This window comes from Hyperolius riggenbachi, chromosome 6, assembly GCF_040937935.1.
Source record: "Hyperolius riggenbachi isolate aHypRig1 chromosome 6, aHypRig1.pri, whole genome shotgun sequence".
NCBI lineage: Eukaryota > Metazoa > Chordata > Amphibia > Anura > Hyperoliidae > Hyperolius > Hyperolius riggenbachi.
In genome coordinates, this window is record NC_090651.1 from 11,989,053 (window position 1) to 12,005,674 (window position 16,622).

Genomic DNA, 16,622 nt, shown 5'->3' on the forward strand with positions numbered 1-16,622 from the left:
CAGGAAAGGTATTTGAACCCAAGTCTACAGGACACATGCAACCTGTATGGAGCGCCTTAGACCCTCTAACCACACCGACAACACACCACTGCTACTACGACTCAGAAAATATCATGAGTCTTTGCCTGCACAGGACACTTGTGCTGAAAAAAAATCACACAAGCTGCGATGTAATGTAGCCGAAATAGCTCAGTTGGGAGAGCGTTAGACTGAAGATCTAAAGGTCCCTGGTTCGATCCAGTGTTTCGGCATGATATCTTATTGTTAGAAAAAACTTAGTAAAATAAAGCCAAATTCAGACTACACCCGGAACTCGGCAAGATAAACTGATTCTCAATACAGAAACGTCCTGATTGAACCAGACAAAATAGAGACATGGATTTTACACAATACCTCTGGTCACATCAAATATTTCAAGACTGCAAGAAAAGAGGACATACAGTCAACTTAAAAGAGACAAACATTTCTTAATGAATATATATCAAAGAAAATATAGGACACATATAGAGTAGATAATTTACCTGAATAAAAGGTACTAGATTGGAGATTTATCTCATGGGAAGTCATAAATACAGCTGCATTTACCTGAATAAAAGGTACTAGATTGGAGGTTTGTCTTATAGGAACTCATAAATACAGCTGCAGGAGGGCAAAAAATTCAAAAATGATTGTCAGGAAAGGTATTTGAACCCAAGTCTACAGGACACATGCAACCTGCATGGAGCGCCTTAGACCCTCTAACCACACCGACAACACACCACTGCTACTACGACTCAGAAAATATCATGAGTCTTTGCCTGCACAGGACACTTGTGCTGAAAAAAAATCACACAAGCTGTGATGCAATGTAGCTGAAATAGCTCAGTTGGGAGAGCGTTAGACTGAAGATCTAAAGGTCCCTGGTTCGATCCCGGGTTTCGGCATGATATCTTATTGTTAGAAAAAACTTAGTAAAATAAAGCCAAATTCAGACTACACCCGGAACTCGGCAAGATAAACTGATTCTCAATACAGAAACGTCCTGATTGAACCAGACAAAATAGAGACATGGATTTTACACAATACCTCTGGTCACATCAAATATTTCAAGACTGCAAGAAAAGAGGACATACAGTCAACTTAAAAGAGACAAACATTTCTTAATGAATATATATCAAAGAAAATATAGGACACATATAGAGTAGATAATTTACCTGAATAAAAGGTACTAGATTGGAGATTTATCTCATGGGAAGTCATAAATACAGCTGCATTTACCTGAATAAAAGGTACTAGATTGGAGGTTTGTCTTATAGGAACTCATAAATACAGCTGCAGGAGGGCAAAAAATTCAAAAATGATTGTCAGGAAAGGTATTTGAACCCAAGTCTACAGGACACATGCAACCTGTATGGAGCGCCTTAGACCCTCTAACCACACCGACAACACACCACTGCTACTACGACTCAGAAAATATCATGAGTCTTTGCCTGCACAGGACACTTGTGCTGAAAAAAAATCACACAAGCTGTGATGCAATGTAGCCGAAATAGCTCAGTTGGGAGAGCGTTAGACTGAAGATCTAAAGGTCCCTGGTTCGATCCTGGGTTTCGGCATGATATCTTATTGTTAGAAAAAACTTAGTAAAATAAAGCCAAATTCAGACTACACCCGGAACTCGGCAAGATAAACTGATTCTCAATACAGAAACGTCCTGATTGAACCAGACAAAATAGAGACATGGATTTTACACAATACCTCTGGTCACATCAAATATTTCAAGACTGCAAGAAAAGAGGACATACAGTCAACTTAAAAGAGACAAACATTTCTTAATGAATATATATCAAAGAAAATATAGGACACATATAGAGTAGATAATTTACCTGAATAAAAGGTACTAGATTGGAGATTTATCTCATGGGAAGTCATAAATACAGCTGCATTTACCTGAATAAAAGGTACTAGATTGGAGGTTTGTCTTATAGGAACTCATAAATACAGCTGCAGGAGGGCAAAAAATTCAAAAATGATTGTCAGGAAAGGTATTTGAACCCAAGTCTACAGGACACATGCAACCTGTATGGAGCGCCTTAGACCCTCTAACCACACCGACAACACACCACTGCTACTACGACTCAGAAAATATCATGAGTCTTTGCCTGCACAGGACACTTGTGCTGAAAAAAAATCACACAAGCTGCGATGTAATGTAGCCGAAATAGCTCAGTTGGGAGAGCGTTAGACTGTAGATCTAAAGGTCCCTGGTTCGATCCAGTGTTTCGGCATGATATCTTATTGTTAGAAAAAACTTAGTAAAATAAAGCCAAATTCAGACTACACCCGGAACTCGGCAAGATAAACTGATTCTCAATACAGAAACGTCCTGATTGAACCAGACAAAATAGAGACATGGATTTTACACAATACCTCTGGTCACATCAAATATTTCAAGACTGCAAGAAAAGAGGACATACAGTCAACTTAAAAGAGACAAACATTTCTTAATGAATATATATCAAAGAAAATATAGGACACATATAGAGTAGATAATTTACCTGAATAAAAGGTACTAGATTGGAGATTTATCTCATGGGAAGTCATAAATACAGCTGCATTTACCTGAATAAAAGGTACTAGATTGGAGGTTTGTCTTATAGGAACTCATAAATACAGCTGCAGGAGGGCAAAAAATTCAAAAATGATTGTCAGGAAAGGTATTTGAACCCAAGTCTACAGGACACATGCAACCTGCATGGAGCGCCTTAGACCCTCTAACCACACCGACAACACACCACTGCTACTACGACTCAGAAAATATCATGAGTCTTTGCCTGCACAGGACACTTGTGCTGAAAAAAAATCACACAAGCTGTGATGCAATGTAGCCGAAATAGCTCAGTTGGGAGAGCGTTAGACTGAAGATCTAAAGGTCCCTGGTTCGATCCCGGGTTTCGGCATGATGTCTTATTGTTAGAAAAAACTTAGTAAAATAAAGCCAAATTCAGACTACACCCGGAACTCGGCAAGATAAACTGATTCTCAATACAGAAACGTCCTGATTGAACCAGACAAAATAGAGACATGGATTTTACACAATACCTCTGGTCACATCAAATATTTCAAGACTGCAAGAAAAGAGGACATACAGTCAACTTAAAAGAGACAAACATTTCTTAATGAATATATATCAAAGAAAATATAGGACACATATAGAGTAGATAATTTACCTGAATAAAAGGTACTAGATTGGAGATTTATCTCATGGGAAGTCATAAATACAGCTGCATTTACCTGAATAAAAGGTACTAGATTGGAGGTTTGTCTTATAGGAACTCATAAATACAGCTGCAGGAGGGCAAAAAATTCAAAAATGATTGTCAGGAAAGGTATTTGAACCCAAGTCTACAGGACACATGCAACCTGTATGGAGCGCCTTAGACCCTCTAACCACACCGACAACACACCACTGCTACTACGACTCAGAAAATATCATGAGTCTTTGCCTGCACAGGACACTTGTGCTGAAAAAAAATCACACAAGCTGTGATGTAATGTAGCCGAAATAGCTCAGTTGGGAGAGCGTTAGACTGAAGATCTAAAGGTCCCTGGTTCGATCCCGGGTTTCGGCATGATATCTTATTGTTAGAAAAAACTTAGTAAAATAAAGCCAAATTCAGACTACACCCGGAACTCGGCAAGATAAACTGATTCTCAATACAGAAACGTCCTGATTGAACCAGACAAAATAGAGACATGGATTTTACACAATACCTCTGGTCACATCAAATATTTCAAGACTGCAAGAAAAGAGGACATACAGTCAACTTAAAAGAGACAAACATTTCTTAATGAATATATATCAAAGAAAATATAGGACACATATAGAGTAGATAATTTACCTGAATAAAAGGTACTAGATTGGAGATTTATCTCATGGGAAGTCATAAATACAGCTGCATTTACCTGAATAAAAGGTACTAGATTGGAGGTTTGTCTTATAGGAACTCATAAATACAGCTGCAGGAGGGCAAAAAATTCAAAAATGATTGTCAGGAAAGGTATTTGAACCCAAGTCTACAGGACACATGCAACCTGTATGGAGCGCCTTAGACCCTCTAACCACACCGACAACACACCACTGCTACTACGACTCAGAAAATATCATGAGTCTTTGCCTGCACAGGACACTTGTGCTGAAAAAAAATCACACAAGCTGTGATGCAATGTAGCCGAAATAGCTCAGTTGGGAGAGTGTTATACTGAAGATCTAAAGGTCCCTGGTTCGATCCCGGGTTTCGGCATGGTATCTTATTGTTAGAAAAAACTTAGTAAAATAAAGCCAAATTCAGACTACACCCGGAACTCGGCAAGATAAACTGATTCTAATACAGAAACGTCCTGATTGAACCAGACAAAATAGAGACATGGATTTTACACAATACCTCTGGTCACATCAAATATTTCAAGACTGCAAGAAAAGAGGACATACAGTCAACTTAAAAGAGACAAACATTTCTTAATGAATATATATCAAAGAAAATATAGGACACATATAGAGTAGATAATTTACCTGAATAAAAGGTACTAGATTGGAGATTTATCTCATGGGAAGTCATAAATACAGCTGCATTTACCTGAATAAAAGGTACTAGATTGGAGGTTTGTCTTATAGGAACTCATAAATACAGCTGCAGGAGGGCAAAAAATTCAAAAATGATTGTCAGGAAAGGTATTTGAACCCAAGTCTACAGGACACATGCAACCTGTATGGAGCGCCTTAGACCCTCTAACCACACCGACAACACACCACTGCTACTACGACTCAGAAAATATCATGAGTCTTTGCCTGCACAGGACACTTGTGCTGAAAAAAAATCACACAAGCTGTGATGCAATGTAGCCGAAATTGCTCAGTTGGGAGAGTGTTATACTGAAGATCTAAAGGTCCCTGGTTCGATCCCGGGTTTCGGCATGATATCTTATTGTTAGAAAAAACTTAGTAAAATAAAGCCAAATTCAGACTACACCCGGAACTCGGCAAGATAAACTGATTCTAATACAGAAACGTCCTGATTGAACCAGACAAAATAGAGACATGGATTTTACACAATACCTCTGGTCACATCAAATATTTCAAGACTGCAAGAAAAGAGGACATACAGTCAACTTAAAAGAGACAAACATTTCTTAATGAATATATATCAAAGAAAATATAGGACACATATAGAGTAGATAATTTACCTGAATAAAAGGTACTAGATTGGAGATTTATCTCATGGGAAGTCATAAATACAGCTGCATTTACCTGAATAAAAGGTACTAGATTGGAGGTTTGTCTTATAGGAACTCATAAATACAGCTGCAGGAGGGCAAAAAATTCAAAAATGATTGTCAGGAAAGGTATTTGAACCCAAGTCTACAGGACACATGCAACCTGTATGGAGCGCCTTAGACCCTCTAACCACACCGACAACACACCACTGCTACTACGACTCAGAAAATATCATGAGTCTTTGCCTGCACAGGACACTTGTGCTGAAAAAAAATCACACAAACTGTGATGCAATGTAGCCGAAATAGCTTAGTTGGGAGAGCGTTAGACTGAAGATCTAAAGGTCCCTGGTTCGATCCTGGGTTTCGGCATGATATCTTATTGTTAGAAAAAACTTAGTAAAATAAAGCCAAATTCAGACTACACCCGGAACTTGGCAAGATAAACTGATTCTCAATACAGAAACGTCCTGATTGAACCAGACAAAATAGAGACATGGATTTTACACAATACCTCTGGTCACATCAAATATTTCAAGACTGCAAGAAAAGAGGACATACAGTCAACTTAAAAGAGACAAACATTTCTTAATGAATATATATCAAAGAAAATATAGGACACATATAGAGTAGATAATTTACCTGAATAAAAGGTACCAGATTGGAGATTTATCTCATGGGAAGTCATAAATACAGCTGCATTTACCTGAATAAAAGGTACTAGATTGGAGGTTTGTCTTATGGGAACTCATAAATACAGCTGCAGGAGGGCAAAAAATTCAAAAATGATTGTCAGGAAAGGTATTTGAAACCAAGTCTACATGACACATGCAACCTGCGTGGAGCGCCTTAGACCCTCTAACCACACCGACAACACATCACTGCTGCTATGACTCAGAAAATATCATGAGTCTTTTCCTGCACAGGACACTTGTGCTGAAAAAAAATCACACAAACTGTAATGCAATTTAGCCGAAATAGCTCAGTTGGGAGAGCGTTAGACTGAAGATCTAAAGGTCCCTGGTTCGATCCTGGGTTTTGGCATGATATCTTATTGTTAGAAAAAACTTAGTAAAATAAAGCCAAATTCAGACTACACCCGGAACTCGGCAAGATAAACTGATTCTCAATACAGAAACGTCCTGATTGAACCAGACAAAATAGAGACATGGATTTAACACAATACCTCTGGTCACATCAAATATTTCAAGACTGCAAGAAAAGAGGACATACAGTCAACTTAAAAGAGACAAACATTTCTTAATGAATATATATCAAAGAAAATATAGGACACATATAGAGTAGATAATTTACCTGAATAAAAGGTACTAGATTGGAGATTTATCTCATGGGAAGTCATAAATACAGCTGCATTTACCTGAATAAAAGGTACTAGATTGGAGGTTTGTCTTATAGGAACTCATAAATACAGCTGCAGGAGGGCAAAAAATTCAAAAATGATTGTCAGGAAAGGTATTTGAACCCAAGTCTACAGGACACATGCAACCTGTATGGAGCGCCTTAGACCCTCTAACCACACCGACAATACAACACTGCTACTACGACTCAGAAAATATCATGAGTCTTTGCCTGCACAGGACACTTGTGCTGAAAAAAAATCACACAAGCTGTGATGTAATGTAGCCGAAATAGCTCAGTTGGGAGAGCGTTAGACTGAAGATCTAATGGTCCCTGGTTCGATCCCGGGTTTCGGCATGATATCTTATTGTTAGAAAAAACTTAGTAAAATAAAGCCAAATTCAGACTACACCCGGAACTCGGCAAGATAAACTGATTCTCAATACAGAAACGTCCTGATTGAACCAGACAAAATAGAGACATGGATTTTACACAATACCTCTGGTCACATCAAATATTTCAAGACTGCAAGAAAAGAGGACATACAGTCAACTTAAAAGAGACAAACATTTCTTAATGAATATATATCAAAGAAAATATAGGACACATATAGAGTAGATAATTTACCTGAATAAAAGGTACTAGATTGGAGATTTATCTCATGGGAAGTCATAAATACAGCTGCATTTACCTGAATAAAAGGTACTAGATTGGAGGTTTGTCTTATGGGAACTCATAAATACAGCTGCAGGAGGGCAAAAAATTCAAAAATGATTGTCAGGAAAGGTATTTGAAACCAAGTCTACATGACACATGCAACCTGCGTGGAGCGCCTTAGACCCTCTAACCACACCGACAACACATCACTGCTACTATGACTCAGAAAATATCATGAGTCTTTTCCTGCACAGGACACTTGTGCTGAAAAAAAATCACACAAACTGTAATGCAATTTAGCCGAAATAGCTCAGTTGGGAGAGCGTTAGACTGAAGACCTAAAGGTCCCTGGTTCCATCCTGGGTTTTGGCATGATATCTTATTGTTAGAAAAAACTTAGTAAAATAAAGCCAAATTCAGACTACACCCGGAACTCGGCAAGATAAACTGATTCTCAATACAGAAACGTCCTGATTGAACCAGACAAAATAGAGACATGGATTTAACACAATACCTCTGGTCACATCAAATATTTCAAGACTGCAAGAAAAGAGGACATACAGTCAACTTAAAAGAGACAAACATTTCTTAATGAATATATATCAAAGAAAATATAGGACACATATAGAGTAGATAATTTACCTGAATAAAAGGTACTAGATTGGAGATTTATCTCATGGGAAGTCATAAATACAGCTGCATTTACCTGAATAAAAGGTACTAGATTGGAGGTTTGTCTTATGGGAACTCATAAATACAGCTGCAGGAGGGCAAAAAATTCAAAAATGGTTGTCAGGAAAGGTATTTGAACCCAAGTCTACAGGACACATGCAACCTGCATGGAGCGCCTTAGACCCTCTAACCACACCGACAACACACCACTGCTACTACGACTCCGAAAATATCATGAGTCTTTGCCTGCACGGGACACTTCTGCTGAAAAAAAATCACACAAACTGTGATGCAATGTAGCTGAAATAGCTTAGTTGGGAGAGCGTTAGACTGAAGATCTAAAGGTCCCTGGTTCGATCCCGGGTTTCGGCATGATATCTTATTGTTAGAAAAAACTTAGTAAAATAAAGCCAAATTCAGACTACACCCGGAACTCGGCAAGATAAACTGATTCTCAATACAGAAACGTCCTGATTGAACCAGACAAAATAGAGACATGGATTTTACACAATACCTCTGGTCACATCAAATATTTCAAGACTGCAAGAAAAGAGGACATACAGTCAACTTAAAGAGGAGCTGTTAGGTATAAGGTCTCAGAGAAAATAAACACATATATCAGTAGCTAAAGATTGGCTGTACTTACATTACATATGCATTTCACTGTCCACGTTTGGATTTCACAGAATTTTTATATAGTATATGCAGAGAATGATGCTCCTGACAGCCCATGGCAGGTTCCATGTTTGTGAAGCCAAATGTGTCGTCATGTCCTGCCTGCTTCTGATCACAGAGGAGCTAGTACAGAATAACACAGTGTGCAGTGAATATTAATGAGCCATGTGGCTAGGAACAATAGCGGACTCCTGCAGTGTACGCTGCCCCGGAGATTTATCTGTGCTGTGGCTGGACTGCGTTAGAAGCTGCTGAAACTTGATCCCGTCTTCTCCTTAGCAGCCGAGGGGAGGGCCCCAGAATGCTTTGCAGTATGGAATGCGGCTTGCGTCCTCCTTAGGAGCTTAGCTGTGCTGATAAGCACACATTAAATGTAAGAGAGATCTTTATCTTTAGTAATGTCTTTTTGGCTTCTGTCTAAACTGTTTAACACAGGAGAATAGAGGTTTAAATTAGCTTCTGCAGCCTGACAGTTACTCTTTAAAAGAGACAAACATTTCTTAATGAATATATATCAAAGAAAATATAGGACACATATAGAGTAGATAATTTACCTGAATAAAAGGTACTAGATTGGAGATTTATCTCATGGGAAGTCATAAATACAGCTGCATTTACCTGAATAAAAGGTACTAGATTGGAGGTTTGTCTTATGGGAACTCATAAATACAGCTGCAGGAGGGCAAAAAATTCAAAAATGGTTGTCAGGAAAGGTATTTGAACCCAAGTCTACAGGACACATGCAACCTGCATGGAGCGCCTTAGACCCTCTAACCACACCGACAACACACCACTGCTACTACGACTCCGAAAATATCATGAGTCTTTGCCTGCACGGGACACTTCTGCTGAAAAAAAATCACACAAACTGTGATGCAATTTAGCTGAAATAGCTCAGTTGGGAGAGCGTTAGACTGAATATCTAAAGGTCCCTGGTTCGATCCCGGGTTTCGGCATGATATCTTATTGTTAGAAAAAACTTAGTAAAATAAAGCCAAATTCAGACTACACCCGGAACTTGGCAAGATAAACTGATTCTCAATACAGAAACGTCCTGATTGAACCAGACAAAATAGAGACATGGATTTTACACATTACCTCTGGTCACATCAAATATTTCAAGACTGCAAGAAAAGAGGACATACAGTCAACTTAAAAGAGACAAACATTTCTTAATGAATATATATCAAAGAAAATATAGGACACATATAGAGTAGATAATTTACCTGAATAAAAGGTACTAGATTGGAGATTTATCTCATGGGAAGTCATAAATACAGCTGCATTTACCTGAATAAAAGGTACTAGATTGGAGGTTTGTCTTATGGGAACTCATAAATACAGCTGCAGGAGGGCAAAAAATTCAAAAATGGTTGTCAGGAAAGGTATTTGAACCCAAGTCTACAGGACACATGCAACCTGCATGGAGCGCCTTAGACCCTCTAACCACACCGACAACACACCACTGCTACTACGACTCCGAAAATATCATGAGTCTTTGCCTGCACGGGACACTTCTGCTGAAAAAAAATCACACAAACTGTGATGCAATGTAGCTGAAATAGCTTAGTTGGGAGAGCGTTAGACTGAAGATCTAAAGGTCCCTGGTTCGATCCCGGGTTTCGGCATGATATCTTATTGTTAGAAAAAACTTAGTAAAATAAAGCCAAATTCAGACTACACCCGGAACTCGGCAAGATAAACTGATTCTCAATACAGAAACGTCCTGATTGAACCAGACAAAATAGAGACATGGATTTTACACAATACCTCTGGTCACATCAAATATTTCAAGACTGCAAGAAAAGAGGACATACAGTCAACTTAAAGAGGAGCTGTTAGGTATAAGGTCTCAGAGAAAATAAACACATATATCAGTAGCTAAAGATTGTCTGTACTTACATTACATATGCATTTCACTGTCCACGTTTGGATTTCACAGAATTTTTATATAGTATATGCAGAGAATGATGCTCCTGACAGCCCATGGCAGGTTCCATGTTTGTGAAGCCAAATGTGTCGTCATGTCCTGCCTGCTTCTGATCACAGAGGAGCTAGTACAGAATAACACAGTGTGCAGTGAATATTAATGAGCCATGTGGCTAGGAACAATAGCGGACTCCTGCAGTGTACGCTGCCCCGGAGATTTATCTGTGCTGTGGCTGGACTGCGTTAGAAGCTGCTGAAACTTGATCCCGTCTTCTCCTTAGCAGCCGAGGGGAGGGCCCCAGAATGCTTTGCAGTATGGAATGCGGCTTGCGTCCTCCTTAGGAGCTTAGCTGTGCTGATAAGCACACATTAAATGTAAGAGAGATCTTTATCTTTAGTAATGTCTTTTTGGCTTCTGTCTAAACTGTTTAACACAGGAGAATAGAGGTTTAAATTAGCTTCTGCAGCCTGACAGTTACTCTTTAAAAGAGACAAACATTTCTTAATGAATATATATCAAAGAAAATATAGGACACATATAGAGTAGATAATTTACCTGAATAAAAGGTACTAGATTGGAGATTTATCTCATGGGAAGTCATAAATACAGCTGCATTTACCTGAATAAAAGGTACTAGATTGGAGGTTTGTCTTATGGGAACTCATAAATACAGCTGCAGGAGGGCAAAAAATTCAAAAATGGTTGTCAGGAAAGGTATTTGAACCCAAGTCTACAGGACACATGCAACCTGCATGGAGCGCCTTAGACCCTCTAACCACACCGACAACACACCACTGCTACTACGACTCCGAAAATATCATGAGTCTTTGCCTGCACGGGACACTTCTGCTGAAAAAAAATCACACAAACTGTGATGCAATTTAGCTGAAATAGCTCAGTTGGGAGAGCGTTAGACTGAATATCTAAAGGTCCCTGGTTCGATCCCGGGTTTCGGCATGATATCTTATTGTTAGAAAAAACTTAGTAAAATAAAGCCAAATTCAGACTACACCCGGAACTTGGCAAGATAAACTGATTCTCAATACAGAAACGTCCTGATTGAACCAGACAAAATAGAGACATGGATTTTACACATTACCTCTGGTCACATCAAATATTTCAAGACTGCAAGAAAAGAGGACATACAGTCAACTTAAAAGAGACAAACATTTCTTAATGAATATATATCAAAGAAAATATAGGACACATATAGAGTAGATAATTTACCTGAATAAAAGGTACTAGATTGGAGATTTATCTCATGGGAAGTCATAAATACAGCTGCATTTACCTGAATAAAAGGTACTAGATTGGAGGTTTGTCTTATAGGAACTCATAAATACAGCTGCAGGAGGGCAAAAAATTCAAAAATGATTGTCAGGAAAGGTATTTGAACCCAAGTCTACAGGACACATGCAACCTGTATGGAGCGCCTTAGACCCTCTAACCACACCGACAACACACCACTGCTACTACGACTCAGAAAATATCATGAGTCTTTGCCTGCACAGGACACTTGTGCTGAAAAAAAATCACACAAACTGTGATGCAATGTAGCCGAAATAGCTCAGTTGGGAGAGCGTTAGACTGAAGATCTAAAGGTCCCTGGCTCGATCCCGGGTTTCGGCATGATATCTTATTGTTAGAAAAAACGTAGTAAAATAAAGCCAAATTCAGACTACACCCGGAACTTGGCAAGATAAACTGATTCTCAATACAGAAACGTCCTGATTGAACCAGACAAAATAGAGACATGGATTTAACACAATACCTCTGGTCACATCAAATATTTCAAGACTGCAAGAAAAGAGGACATACAGTCAACTTAAAAGAGACAAACATTTCTTAATGAATATATATCAAAGAAAATATAGGACACATATAGAGTAGATAATTTACCTGAATAAAAGGTACTAGATTGGAGATTTATTCCATGGGAAGTCATAAATACAGCTGCATTTACCTGAATAAAAGGTACTAGATTGGAGGTTTGTCTTATGGGAACTCATAAATACAGCTGCAGGAGGGCAAAAAATTCAAAAATGATTGTCAGGAAAGGTATTTGAACCCAAGTCTACAGGACACATGCAACCTGTATGGAGCGCCTTAGACCCTCTAACCACACCGACAACACACCACTGCTACTACGACTCAGAAAATATCATGAGTCTTTGCCTGCACAGGACACTTGTGCTGAAAAAAAATCACACAAACTGTGATGCAATGTAGCCAAAATAGCTTAGTTGGGAGAGCGTTAGACTGAAGATCTAAAGGTCCCTGGTTCGATCCTGGGTTTCAGCATGATATCTTATTGTTAGAAAAAACTTAGTAAAATAAAGCCAAATTCAGACTACACCCGGAACTTGGCAAGATAAACTGATTCTCAATACAGAAACGTCCTGATTGAACCAGACAAAATAGAGACATGGATTTTACACAATACCTCTGGTCACATCAAATATTTCAAGACTGCAAGAAAAGAGGACATACAGTCAACTTAAAAGAGACAAACATTTCTTAATGAATATACATCAAAGAAAATATAGGACACATATAGAGTAGATAATTTACCTGAATAAAAGGTACTAGATTGGAGATTTATCTCATGGGAAGTCATAAATACAGCTGCATTTACCTGAATAAAAGGTACTAGATTGGAGGTTTGTCTTATGGGAACTCATAAATACAGCTGCAGGAGGGCAAAAAATTCAAAAATGATTGTCAGGAAAGGTATTTGAAACCAAGTCTACAGGACACATGCAACCTGCATGGAGCGCCTTAGACCCTCTAACCACACCGACAACACATCACTGCTACTACGACTCAGAAAATATCATGAGTCATTTCCTGCACAGGACACTTGTGCTGAAAAAAAATCACACAAACTGTAATGCAATGTAGCCGAAATAGCTCAGTTGGGAGAGCGTTAGACTGAAGATTTAAAGGTCCCTGGTTCGATCCTGGGTTTTGGCATGATATCTTATTGTTAGAAAAAACTTAGTAAAATAAAGCCAAATTCAGACTACACCCGGAACTCGGCAAGATAAACTGATTCTCAATACAGAAACGTCCTGATTGAACCAGACAAAATAGAGACATGGATTTAACACAATACCTCTGGTCACATCAAATATTTCAAGACTGCAAGAAAAGAGGACATACAGTCAACTTAAAAGAGACAAACATTTCTTAATGAATATATATCAAAGAAAATATAGGACACATATAGAGTAGATAATTTACCTGAATAAAAGGTACTAGATTGGAGATTTATCTCATGGGAAGTCATAAATACAGCTGCATTTACCTGAATAAAAGGTACTAGATTGGAGGTTTGTCTTATGGGAACTCATAAATACAGCTGCAGGAGGGCAAAAAATTCAAAAATGATTGTCAGGAAAGGTATTTGAACCCAAGTCTACAGGACACATGCAACCTGCATGGAGCGCCTTAGACCCTCTAACCACACCGACAACACACCACTGCTACTACGACTCAGAAAATATCATGAGTCTTTGCCTGCACAGGACACTTGTGCTGAAAAAAAATCACACAAACTGTGAGGCAATGTAGCCGAAATAGCTCAGTTGGGAGAGCATTAGACTGAAGATCTAAAGGTCCCTGGTTCGATCCCGGGTTTCGGCATGATATCTTATTGTTAGAAAAAACTTAGTAAAATAAAGCCAAATTCAGACTACACCCGGAACTCGGCAAGATAAACTGATTCTCAATACAGAAACGTCCTGATTGAACCAGACAAAATAGAGACATGGATTTAACACAATACCTCTGGTCACATCAAATATTTCAAGACTGCAAGAAAAGAGGACATACAGTCAACTTAAAAGAGACAAACATTTCTTAATGAATATATATCAAAGAAAATATAGGACACATATAGAGTAGATAATTTACCTGAATAAAAGGTACTAGATTGGAGATTTATCTCATGGGAAGTCATAAATACAGCTGCATTTACCTGAATAAAAGGTACTAGATTGGAGGTTTGTCTTATGGGAACTCATAAATACAGCTGCAGGAGGGCAAAAAATTCAAAAATGATTGTCAGGAAAGGTATTTGAACCCAAGTCTACAGGACACATGCAACCTGCATGGAGCGCCTTAGACCCTCTAACCACACCGACAACACACCACTGCTACTACGACTCCGAAAATATCATGAGTCTTTGCCTGCACAGGACACTTGTGCTGAAAAAAAATCACACAAAGTGTGATGCAATGTAGCCGAAATAGCTCAGTTGGGAGAGCGTTAGACTGAAGATCTAAACGTCCCTGGTTCGATCCCGGGTGTCGGCATGATATCTTATTGTTAGAAAAAACTTAGTAAAATAAAGCCAAATTCAGACTACACCCGGAACTCGGCAAGATAAACTGATTCTCAATACAGAAACGTCCTGATTGAACCAGACAAAATAGAGACATGGATTTAACACAATACCTCTGGTCACATCAAATATTTCAAGACTGCAAGAAAAGAGGACATACAGTCAACTTAAAAGAGACAAACATTTCTTAATGAATATATATCAAAGAAAATATAGGACACCTATAGAGTAGATAATTTACCTGAATAAAAGGTACTAGATTGGAGATTTATCTCATGGGAAGTCATAAATACAGCTGCATTTACCTGAATAAAAGGTACTAGATTGGAGGTTTGTCTTATGGGAACTCATAAATACAGCTGCAGGAGGGCAAAAAATTCAAAAATGATTGTCAGGAAAGGTATTTGAAACCAAGTCTACAGGACACATGCAACCTGCATGGAGCGCCTTAGACCCTCTAACCACACCGACAACACATCACTGCTACTACGACTCAGAAAATATCATGAGTCATTTCCTGCACAGGACACTTGTGCTGAAAAAAAATCACACAAACTGTAATGCAATGTAGCCGAAATAGCTCAGTTGGGAGAGCGTTAGACTGAAGATCTAAAGGTCCCTGGTTCGATCCTGGGTTTTGGCATGATATCTTATTGTTAGAAAAAACTTAGTAAAATAAAGCCAAATTCAGACTACACCCGGAACTCGGCAAGATAAACTGATTCTCAATACAGAAACGTCCTGATTGAACCAGACAAAATAGAGACATGGATTTAACACAATACCTCTGGTCACATCAAATATTTCAAGACTGCAAGAAAAGAGGACATACAGTCAACTTAAAAGAGACAAACATTTCTTAATGAATATATATCAAAGAAAATATAGGACACATATAGAGTAGATAATTTACCTGAATAAAAGGTACTAGATTGGAGATTTATCTCATGGGAAGTCATAAATACAGCTGCATTTACCTGAATAAAAGGTACTAGATTGGAGGTTTGTCTTATGGGAACTCATAAATACAGCTGCAGGAGGGCAAAAAATTCAAAAATGATTGTCAGGAAAGGTATTTGAACCCAAGTCTACAGGACACATGCAACCTGTATGGAGCGCCTTAGACCCTCTAACCACACCGACAACACACCACTGCTACTACGACTCAGAAAATATCATGAGTCTTTGCCTGCACAGGACACTTGTGCTGAAAAAAAATCACACAAACTGTGATGCAATGTAGCCAAAATAGCTTAGTTGGGAGAGCGTTAGACTGAAGATCTAAAGGTCCCTGGTTCGATCCTGGGTTTCAGCATGATATCTTATTGTTAGAAAAAACTTAGTAAAATAAAGCCAAATTCAGACTACACCCGGAACTTGGCAAGATAAACTGATTCTCAATACAGAAACGTCCTGATTGAACCAGACAAAATAGAGACATGGATTTTACACAATACCTCTGGTCACATCAAATATTTCAAGACTGCAAGAAAAGAGGACATACAGTCAACTTAAAAGAGACAAACATTTCTTAATGAATATACATCAAAGAAAATATAGGACACATATAGAGTAGATAATTTACCTGAATAAAAGGTACTAGATTGGAGATTTATCTCATGGGAAGTCATAAATACAGCTGCATTTACCTGAATAAAAGGTACTAGATTGGAGGTTTGTCTTATGGGAACTCATAAATACAGCTGCAGGAGGGCAAAAAATTCAAAAAT

The 16,622-nt window shown here is 38.4% G+C and overlaps 23 non-coding genes across 23 annotated transcripts; all 23 read left to right on the forward strand.

The window, feature by feature from the left end:
• The first annotated feature begins 178 nt into the window (after positions 1-178).
• Positions 179-251, forward strand: TRNAF-GAA (transfer RNA phenylalanine (anticodon GAA)). The gene has a single exon. It is a non-coding gene; the product is annotated as a tRNA-Phe (tRNA).
• Positions 252-850: 599 nt separating this feature from the next.
• On the forward strand, positions 851-923 carry TRNAF-GAA (transfer RNA phenylalanine (anticodon GAA)). Its single transcript has one exon. It is a non-coding gene; the product is annotated as a tRNA-Phe (tRNA).
• Positions 924-1,522: 599 nt separating this feature from the next.
• TRNAF-GAA (transfer RNA phenylalanine (anticodon GAA)) lies at positions 1,523-1,595 on the forward strand. The gene has a single exon. It is a non-coding gene; the product is annotated as a tRNA-Phe (tRNA).
• Positions 1,596-2,194: 599 nt separating this feature from the next.
• On the forward strand, positions 2,195-2,267 carry TRNAY-GUA (transfer RNA tyrosine (anticodon GUA)). Its single transcript has one exon. It is a non-coding gene; the product is annotated as a tRNA-Tyr (tRNA).
• A 599-nt stretch (positions 2,268-2,866) lies between these two features.
• TRNAF-GAA (transfer RNA phenylalanine (anticodon GAA)) lies at positions 2,867-2,939 on the forward strand. The gene has a single exon. It is a non-coding gene; the product is annotated as a tRNA-Phe (tRNA).
• Positions 2,940-3,538: 599 nt separating this feature from the next.
• TRNAF-GAA (transfer RNA phenylalanine (anticodon GAA)) lies at positions 3,539-3,611 on the forward strand. The gene has a single exon. It is a non-coding gene; the product is annotated as a tRNA-Phe (tRNA).
• A 599-nt stretch (positions 3,612-4,210) lies between these two features.
• Positions 4,211-4,283, forward strand: TRNAF-GAA (transfer RNA phenylalanine (anticodon GAA)). The gene has a single exon. It is a non-coding gene; the product is annotated as a tRNA-Phe (tRNA).
• A 598-nt stretch (positions 4,284-4,881) lies between these two features.
• Positions 4,882-4,954, forward strand: TRNAF-GAA (transfer RNA phenylalanine (anticodon GAA)). The gene has a single exon. It is a non-coding gene; the product is annotated as a tRNA-Phe (tRNA).
• Positions 4,955-5,552: 598 nt separating this feature from the next.
• On the forward strand, positions 5,553-5,625 carry TRNAF-GAA (transfer RNA phenylalanine (anticodon GAA)). The gene has a single exon. It is a non-coding gene; the product is annotated as a tRNA-Phe (tRNA).
• A 599-nt stretch (positions 5,626-6,224) lies between these two features.
• Positions 6,225-6,297, forward strand: TRNAF-GAA (transfer RNA phenylalanine (anticodon GAA)). Its single transcript has one exon. It is a non-coding gene; the product is annotated as a tRNA-Phe (tRNA).
• A 599-nt stretch (positions 6,298-6,896) lies between these two features.
• On the forward strand, positions 6,897-6,969 carry TRNAF-GAA (transfer RNA phenylalanine (anticodon GAA)). The gene has a single exon. It is a non-coding gene; the product is annotated as a tRNA-Phe (tRNA).
• Positions 6,970-7,568: 599 nt separating this feature from the next.
• Positions 7,569-7,641, forward strand: TRNAF-GAA (transfer RNA phenylalanine (anticodon GAA)). Its single transcript has one exon. It is a non-coding gene; the product is annotated as a tRNA-Phe (tRNA).
• Positions 7,642-8,240: 599 nt separating this feature from the next.
• Positions 8,241-8,313, forward strand: TRNAF-GAA (transfer RNA phenylalanine (anticodon GAA)). The gene has a single exon. It is a non-coding gene; the product is annotated as a tRNA-Phe (tRNA).
• A 1,186-nt stretch (positions 8,314-9,499) lies between these two features.
• TRNAF-GAA (transfer RNA phenylalanine (anticodon GAA)) lies at positions 9,500-9,572 on the forward strand. Its single transcript has one exon. It is a non-coding gene; the product is annotated as a tRNA-Phe (tRNA).
• A 599-nt stretch (positions 9,573-10,171) lies between these two features.
• On the forward strand, positions 10,172-10,244 carry TRNAF-GAA (transfer RNA phenylalanine (anticodon GAA)). The gene has a single exon. It is a non-coding gene; the product is annotated as a tRNA-Phe (tRNA).
• Positions 10,245-11,430: 1,186 nt separating this feature from the next.
• TRNAF-GAA (transfer RNA phenylalanine (anticodon GAA)) lies at positions 11,431-11,503 on the forward strand. The gene has a single exon. It is a non-coding gene; the product is annotated as a tRNA-Phe (tRNA).
• A 599-nt stretch (positions 11,504-12,102) lies between these two features.
• Positions 12,103-12,175, forward strand: TRNAF-GAA (transfer RNA phenylalanine (anticodon GAA)). The gene has a single exon. It is a non-coding gene; the product is annotated as a tRNA-Phe (tRNA).
• Positions 12,176-12,774: 599 nt separating this feature from the next.
• On the forward strand, positions 12,775-12,847 carry TRNAF-GAA (transfer RNA phenylalanine (anticodon GAA)). Its single transcript has one exon. It is a non-coding gene; the product is annotated as a tRNA-Phe (tRNA).
• Positions 12,848-13,446: 599 nt separating this feature from the next.
• TRNAF-GAA (transfer RNA phenylalanine (anticodon GAA)) lies at positions 13,447-13,519 on the forward strand. The gene has a single exon. It is a non-coding gene; the product is annotated as a tRNA-Phe (tRNA).
• A 599-nt stretch (positions 13,520-14,118) lies between these two features.
• Positions 14,119-14,191, forward strand: TRNAF-GAA (transfer RNA phenylalanine (anticodon GAA)). The gene has a single exon. It is a non-coding gene; the product is annotated as a tRNA-Phe (tRNA).
• A 599-nt stretch (positions 14,192-14,790) lies between these two features.
• TRNAF-GAA (transfer RNA phenylalanine (anticodon GAA)) lies at positions 14,791-14,863 on the forward strand. Its single transcript has one exon. It is a non-coding gene; the product is annotated as a tRNA-Phe (tRNA).
• Positions 14,864-15,462: 599 nt separating this feature from the next.
• On the forward strand, positions 15,463-15,535 carry TRNAF-GAA (transfer RNA phenylalanine (anticodon GAA)). The gene has a single exon. It is a non-coding gene; the product is annotated as a tRNA-Phe (tRNA).
• Positions 15,536-16,134: 599 nt separating this feature from the next.
• TRNAF-GAA (transfer RNA phenylalanine (anticodon GAA)) lies at positions 16,135-16,207 on the forward strand. Its single transcript has one exon. It is a non-coding gene; the product is annotated as a tRNA-Phe (tRNA).
• The last annotated feature ends 415 nt before the right edge of the window (positions 16,208-16,622 follow it).